This window comes from Myotis lucifugus, unplaced genomic scaffold, assembly GCF_000147115.1.
Source record: "Myotis lucifugus unplaced genomic scaffold, Myoluc2.0 scaffold_285, whole genome shotgun sequence".
In the NCBI taxonomy this organism is placed as follows: Eukaryota; Metazoa; Chordata; class Mammalia; order Chiroptera; family Vespertilionidae; genus Myotis; species Myotis lucifugus.
In genome coordinates this window covers 1,178,061-1,186,270 of record NW_005871333.1, presented here as the reverse complement: position 1 = coordinate 1,186,270, position 8,210 = coordinate 1,178,061, and the positions used below count along the sequence as shown (strand labels likewise).

The following is an 8,210-nucleotide window of genomic DNA, read 5'->3' as shown; positions in this document are numbered from 1 at the left end:
CCAGAACTCAGGTTTTACAAAGATTCCCCAAGTGATTCTAATGTGCAGCCAAGGTTGAGAACCACTGCTCTATGAGTTTTCCATTAGAGCTGCCCCCACAGAATGTATCTCCAGACCTCTGATCTACTTCTAATAATAATTAACACCTGGAATCCAGGGCTACACATACCCAGAAAAAAAAATACATCAAGATGAGGAGAGATTTGAAGATAGTGGCATAGGTAAATGCCTGTATCGCCACAACCACAACAAAATTACAACTAAAATACAGAACAACCATCATCCAAAACCACTAGAAAGTTGGCTAAATGGAAGTCCTACAACTAGAGGAGTAAAGAAGAAAGCTCACGGAGGTGCGGACGTGTGGAACGGGCTGGTCCAGTACCCATGTGTGCTGTTTGTTTTTTTTTTAATATGGAACACTTCACGAATTTACGTGTCATCCTTGGGCAGGGGCCATGCTAATATTCTCTGTATCATTCCAATTTTAGTATATTTGCTGCCAAAGCCGCTTTTTTTAATCAGGAGGGAGATTGTCTCTACAGAGGCCACCCGTGAGAAGCAAGGGGTCCCAACCCCACACCAGAGCCTCAGCCCAGGCTCCCAGAGCTAGGAAAAGAAGTCCGCATAATGATGGGCTGTAAAAACCAGTATGGATTGGGGCTCAGTGACACAGAGGCTGCTGGACCCAGCTGTTCCTCTTAAAAAGCCGGCACCACAAACTGAACTTGCAAGGTCCTGCTTCCTCTGAGCTCCAGCACCAGGGGGAGGCTTCAGGGAACACAGACACACACAAGGAGAAACTGGATTGTCTAGCGTCAGGCCAGAAACTCAGGAGCAGCTTTCTCCGGGAAGGAGGTGCTCGCAGGGATCATTGTTCCTATGCTGGGACCTCCCTGGTCACAGGGCTGACTGGCAGCTATTTCTGTTTGCTCTGCCCTGGTGATTCCCTAAGACCCGCCTCATCCAATTTACAATTCCACCCAAGCTGTGTGCAGCAGCTTTTGCATATGAATGGCCTGTCCTTGCTCAGGTTAAACTCTCTCAAACAAGCTGTAGCTGGGTCAGGGAGCCTCAAACTTATAAATAAAAGGCCCAAGACCCAGCACCAGCCTACCTTGCTCCATAGCTGGGCCTCATCTGGGCACTTCCAAACCTGATACAAAGAGGAATAATCTGCAGATCTCTCTGTAGTTCCTGCTGGGTGGCCCCAGGCAGTGGCTGACCTTGCACCTCCCTGGAGACCCAAGAGTCAATGTAATCCAGTGGTCAGTATCAGATTACAACTCTACACATCCATAAGTGACACACTCAAGGGGCAGACTCAGTGAGCACCAAAGCCCCACTGAAACAAGTCCTACTCCATTGGGGTGTCCCCTACACAGCAGCTCTCCCACTGAAGTTGCAGCTGGTCCTCATAGTCAACTGGCCTGGAGGTCAATTCCTCCCAGTGACACCAATAGCAATCAAGTCTCAACTACAACAAAACTGTGCTCACAGCCAACAAAGGGGTGCACCTAGAGCTCCCAGCTCAGATGACTAGGGAGTCTGAGCCACTGGGTCCTATAGAACACCTACTACACAAGGCCACTCTACCAACTCAAGGAGACATAGCAGCTCTACCCAATATATAGAAACAAACACAGGGAAGCAGCCAAAATGCAGAGACAAAGAAACATGTCACAAATGAAAGTAATTGAAGACAGCAAACTACTGGATATAGAGTTCAAAACCACAGTTATAAGGTTACTCAAGAATCTACATATAAAAGGCTAATATGCTAAGTGTCTGACGGTCTGACCAGTCGCTATGACATGCACTGGCCACCAGGGGGCAGATGCTCAACATAGGAGCTGCCATGACATGCACTGACCATTTACAGATAAATGGCAACACGGACCTGGCACCCACAGAGCAACACTCAGATTCCCCCAAGCGGGACACAGGCCCCACCACCACCCCGGAGCAACAGCCCACCAAATTGCAGCTGACGCTGCAAAGACCCCATGGTATAAAATGTGGCCCACAGCCCAGCCCAGCCTGGAAAAGGTCGCTGCGGTAGCCGGGTAATGACATCACGTAGCAATGCCCGGTTTCCTCTCCCTAGCGACTAGCCTCCTTGGAGTTTCTTCAGCCCAGGAACACAATGTGCTTTATAGCCAGGTGCAAACATTTTACACTTTAACCAAATGTCTGTGAAGCGTTTTCCCGTGCCTCATCTCATTTGATTCTCACAGAAGTCCTGGAGTAGGTAGAAAGGAGACTCGATGGAATCCTATTTTCTTTTCATTAGCCGGAAAATGGAGATTTAGAAAGCTTAGAAACTTGACCTGACTGAAAAGAAGTAAGAAACGGTGGAACTTGAAAATGACTTCAGGTTTTCTCACTGCACAGAATATAGTCAAACACTCCTGCAGTTAAATATTTTACCCTTTGTTCTCCCTGAGTGATCTACAATAATAATCTGCTTTGTGTTGATATTTACTGCTGTGTTGCTGACAATTATCTGAAAGAGAAGTTGGGGTGCTTCACTGGGCTGGAAGAAGTTTAGCTACATCAGAAAGCAGGTCTAATTAAGCAAGTTTTATATATATATATATATATATATCTTGCTGGCGCCAATTGCACGCATGTGTTTCAATCTGTCATTGTCAATCCGGAATTTGGTTGACACTTCTATTATACAGAAACAGTGAATAGCAATATTAAAATATTTCTTCTAATTAATTTCCTTTCAATATACACAAATTCGTGCACCAGGCCACTAGTCTTTTATAAACCTCCAAAAAAATGGAAAAGGACCAGTCAGAAATTAAGCATACACTGAAATTAAAAATAATATAGAGGGATTCAACAGTAGAGAATTCTGAGAATTAAATCAATGATTTGAAATATGAGGAAGCAAAAAACACCCAACTGGAAGAGCAAAAAGAAAAAAGAATCCAAAAACATGAAGATAGTGTAAGGAGCCTCTGGGACAACTTCAAGCAGACCAATATTCACATTATGGGGGTGCCAGAAGAAGAGACAGAGCAAGATATTGAAAATCTAGTTGAAGAAATAATGACAGAAAACTTCCCCTACCTAATGAAAGAGACTTACAAGACCAGGAAGCACAGAGAGTCCCAAACAAGAGGAACCCAAAGAGGACCACACCAAGACACATCATAATTAAAATGCCAAGGGCTAAAGACAAACAGAGAATCTTAAAAATAGCAAGAGAAAAGCAGTTACCTACAAGGGAATGCTCATACAACTGTCAGCTGATTTCTCAACAGAAACTATGCAGGCCAGAAGGGCAAGAAATATTCAAAGTGATGAATAGCAAAGACCTACAACCAAGATATTCTACCCAGCAAAGCTATCATTTAGAATTGAAGGTCAGATAAAGAGCTTCACAAACCAGAAAAAGCTAAAGGAGTTCATCACCACCAAACCAGTATTATATGAAATGCTGAAAGGTATTCTTTAAGAAGAGGAAGAAGAAAAAGATAAAAAATATGACCAATATAATGCCAAAAATACATACCTATCAACAACTGAATCAAAATAAACAAATAAGAAATCTAATGAATAGAATAAACTGGTGAATAAAATAGAATCAGAGGCATGGAAATGGAACAGACTGATGATTCTCAAAGGGAAGGGAGGTGGGAGTGCGGGAAGAGATTAAACAACTGTCTTATATGCATATTTGCATTACCTATGGTGGAGAGGGGAAATGGGGGGAAGGGGGACATCTATAATAATCTCAACAATAAAGATTTAAAAAAAAAACAACTTCAAGATGCCCAGTGGTGTGGCTCAGTGGTTGAGTGTCAACCTAGAAACCAGGAAGTCATGGTTCAATTCCCGGTCAGGGCACATGCCTGGGTTGTGGGCTTGATCCCCAGTGGGGGATATGCAGGAGGCAGCCGATCTATGATTCTCTCTCATCATTGATATTTCTATCTTTCTCTCCCTCTCTCCCTTCCTCTCTGAAATCAATAAAAATTAAAAATAAATAAATAAAACTTAAAGATAGAGAACTAACGTCCTTCTTGCTAATTCCTATTTCTCCTACAGTAATGGATTCTACAAATTTGATCTCCTCATCTGACTAGATCCATAATACTAGTATCTTCCAGACTCCTCCTGGGATCCCATCATCCTTAATGTATTTTTTTCCATCATCCTTAATTTAAATGTCACCTATGCCCCAGGGAAAAAAAAGCCCCAAATCGCTTACTAAATGGTGTGATCATTCTTAAATTGGATTACTTATTTGAGTTTAATTTTAAATCACCGTTGTTGTTTTTTCTCTCAAATGTTGTTATGATGGGTTCATTAATATTAAGAAAGTATGGAGGGGTCCCAAACTGGCAGCCTAAGCCTGTAGTCATGATTACTTTGATCCACATAAAAAATTTTATTTGAAAATCTTTAGACAAAACATACACACTTCAATAGGTCACAATCTCTACCAATTACTACTGTTTCATACCTGTCCTTTCCACTCATTTGTACTACTTGGCTGGCTCCTTCAGGCAACTGAGTTTGCAACCCAAATTAATATTTCAGGGGGCACTCAAATTAATATTTCAGGGCAGTTCCTACAGATACGTTTTAGTTCCTTCCATGTTTCTTTCACTTACGGTAGAGACATAAGGTGTTTTTTAGTGTCACATAAGCAAAATGCAGCAGAACAAATGGCTAAAGTTCCTCAGGCATTGAAAATGAAAAATAAAAAGAAAGTTATATTCAGTGTACCCACTAATTTTCATAAAGAATGACTGTCTGAATGATATAGTTACTTCATATTATCATCCCTCTATTAACTATAAATTATCTGAGAACAGGGACAGTGTCTTGTTCATCTTTGAGGAAGGGCTGCGCTAGACATCATGGGCTATTCAAAGGGGGCACTCAAATTATTTGTCAAGTGAATGATCACTACTATTCAATTCATTATAAACTAAGTTAAATATATTAAAGGATCCAAATTTTTTCCAGGGTCGGTAGAAATACTGGCTACTAGAAGCCAAACTAATCTGTAGATAAGAGCAGAAGTAGACAAAAGAAAACTGGACAGCAATTCTGAAAATATAATACTGCAATATGACTAATTATAACCAATAATTAAAAGAGACTTTACTTTGATGGTGAATGCGGTACAGTATGCAAATGATGTTATTGAGGTGTACACTTGAAACCTATATGGTTTTATTAGCTAATGTCACCCCAATAAATTCAATAAAAACTAAATAAAAATAAAATAAAATGCTAAAAAAGTTTGAAGTCTAAAAAATATTAGCTTAAAGGCATTTTAAGACATAATTTCTTTTCAAAGCCTAGCACAGTTAAAATAAGAATGTAAAAGAAAAGAATCATACAAACAAAATCAAATTATCATGGCTCAATAGAAAGGTCGAAGAGGTACAAAATAGCACATTAAAACAGTTCTCAGTTCAAAAAAAATGCATGAGATGTTGATCTTCCTGTTTTTCATAAACCATATAATTGTGCTTCCAGAAAACCACCAAGCATCTGCCTCTATGTAGCTATTTCTTTTAATCTTGGAGCTCTCACAAGGAAATGGGGAGTATACTGTGCCAGGATCACTATCTTCTCCAGCCAAAATCATTATGCCTTGGAGCCAATTTCCTCTTGGTAAATTTTGATCAAATTCTTTCAATTTGCAGCTTCCTTAGCGCTAGTAAATGGCTGCACATGTCACAAGGCGGTATACATGTGTATATGCTTAACAATACACATTATAAATTTAACAGTAATGTGTACACATCTGCACACAAGCAAACATATATCTATGTATGCAGCTGCACATATATACCCATGCATATCAGTTCTTATAAGTCTCTGTTTGACTCTCTTATAAATATCACAGTCATGAAACCCATTTGGGCTTTCTTAATCCAGTGATAAGTCTCTGACAACTAACAGTACTTTGGGACACTGCATTAATCAACTCTACCATGCAGCTACAATTTAATATTGATCAAGGTTAATACCAATAATTCTGTAAAGTTGTACACCTAAAATTTACATAATGTTGTTAACCAATTTTACCCCAATAAATTTAATTTTTATTTAAAAAAAAACAATAATTCTGATGCAACAAACAGTCCCTCAAAAGTTTGAATCATCAAAGAAAGATCAAATTATGTTCTACTTTTAGTGTAAAAGGTATTTTATAAAAAAAATCAATTATTTTAAAAGAACTAGTGATCTATATAGAGTTTATACAATAAATTCTGTCTGAATATTTGATTAACCAGTATACCTTATTTCCCAGTTATTCACATGAAGAAAAATTTTATATGATTCCTCTCTTTTATATATACATATTACATATATTATTAGCAGGGATTTCAGATTAACCACAATACTATATTTTACAAATATGATGTATAATTTCTCAATCCTTTAAGGGCCAAATTGTTGACTCTCTAGTTGTTGTTGTGATTCTTTAAAATAATCCGTATTAAATCTAATTCACCTTTCCTGGTGAATCAAGGTCATTATTATGAGAACACTAGAGGCCCGGTGCACAAAAATTTGTGCACCCTCAGCCCAACCTGTGCCCTCTCACAGTCTGTGATCCCTCGGGAGATAACCACCTGCTGGCTTAGGCCCTGGAAAAATGGCTCACCCTGATTCTTCAAATGTAAATTCTAAATGGTGGGAAAGAGGGATGAGAAGAAAGCGGATAAGTTAAAAAGGACTGAAAAGACCTAACAATCACAATGCATAGATTATGATTCAGACAGTTTGAAATGTAAACACTGACTGGTTATTTTATCATGCTAGGGAATTATTAATTTTTTAGATAAAATAATGGTATTTTGTTTATGCTTTTAAAAATATTTCTTATCTTTTTTAGGAACATACCAAAATATTTACAGATTAAAATATAATGCACAGGATTTGCCTCAAAATAATATACTAAGAGGTAAATGGATGATGGTACAGATAAAACAAGATTGGTGATGAGCTGACAATTATTGAAGGGATGGTGATAGCCCCATGAAGATTCATTATACAATACTTTCTACTTTTTCATATATTTTAAAGTCTCCATAATACAGAGTGCTTTAAAATTAGGCAATTCTGGCATTTGATTTCTAAAAATTAGATCTAAGAATTATATTTTGATTTCTAAAAATGGCTAGTTACAAATTTATAGTCACAAAATGATGCCAAAAGTTAAAGAAGCCGTATCATTAAACTTATCTTAATTCTTTAATCTGGCTAAAGGAGTTTCTCATGTTTCAAAACCTTCATTAACTCTTCAACATAAATATTACAAACATCTTATATTGCATTATTTTCTTAGAAAACAAAAATTCTCCCAAGGCATGTTGTAAAACAGCACAAAAAGAGCACAATTTTAATAGTTATAAATTAAAGTAAAAAAAAAAATAACGAAAAAGTAAGAAATAGTTCTTAGGCTTTCTTCAGGAAGTTAAAGTCATTAGGTTAATGGATAGTACTTCAATTGTTTGTTTTTAGTCTTAAGAGTTTGAAATCACTATTACAGATTTTCTGATTCGGTAAAATATTATCAAGGTTGCCTATTTTCTTCACTATGAGCTAGATATACTTAAAACATAAATCTATAACTAATCTCAAAATTATTTCTATTCAATTCTATTCATATATCAATACAAACTCAAATGTTTGAAATAGCTATTTCATCTTTTCTTGACTCTATTGTTCTGACTTCTAAAATGTTCTCAACCCCTAGTTAGGCACTACTCCTAAACCCAAATTCATTAAATCCAGGATAGGTAGGAGTTGAAAGTAAACAAATGGTTAACTTAAGACTTTTAAGATAATAAATTAGTTTTTTAATTAAATCAAGCTTCACTGGGACAAATTCTGCCTTTTTAAAAAATAATTCCCGCCGAAACCGGTTTGGCTCAGTGGATAGAGCGTCGGCCTGCAGACTGAAGGGTCCCAGGTTTGATTCCGGTCAGGGGCATGTACCTGGGTTGCGGGCACATCCCCGGTGGGAGATGTGCAGGAGGCAGCTGATCGATGTTTCTCTCTCATCAATGTTTCTAGCTCTCTGTCTCTCTCCCTTCCTCTCTGTAAAAAAAATCAATAAAATATATTTTAAAAAAATAAAAATAAAAAAAATAATAATAATAATTCCCATAGGGGCTGACTGAGCTAAAGTTCATGTTAACATTGCAAACATCTCCAAATTT

The 8,210-nt window shown here is 37.7% G+C and overlaps 1 protein-coding gene and 1 non-coding gene across 3 annotated transcripts in view; both read right to left on the bottom strand.

Moving 5' to 3' along the window:
* Positions 1-8,210, bottom strand: part of BABAM2 (BRISC and BRCA1 A complex member 2) — a 333,554-nt gene that overhangs the window by 252,345 nt on the left and 72,999 nt on the right. The gene's annotated exons all lie outside the window — the stretch shown is intronic.
* On the bottom strand, positions 409-511 carry LOC106699011. Its single transcript, XR_002831915.1, has one exon. It is a non-coding gene; the product is annotated as a U6 spliceosomal RNA (small nuclear RNA).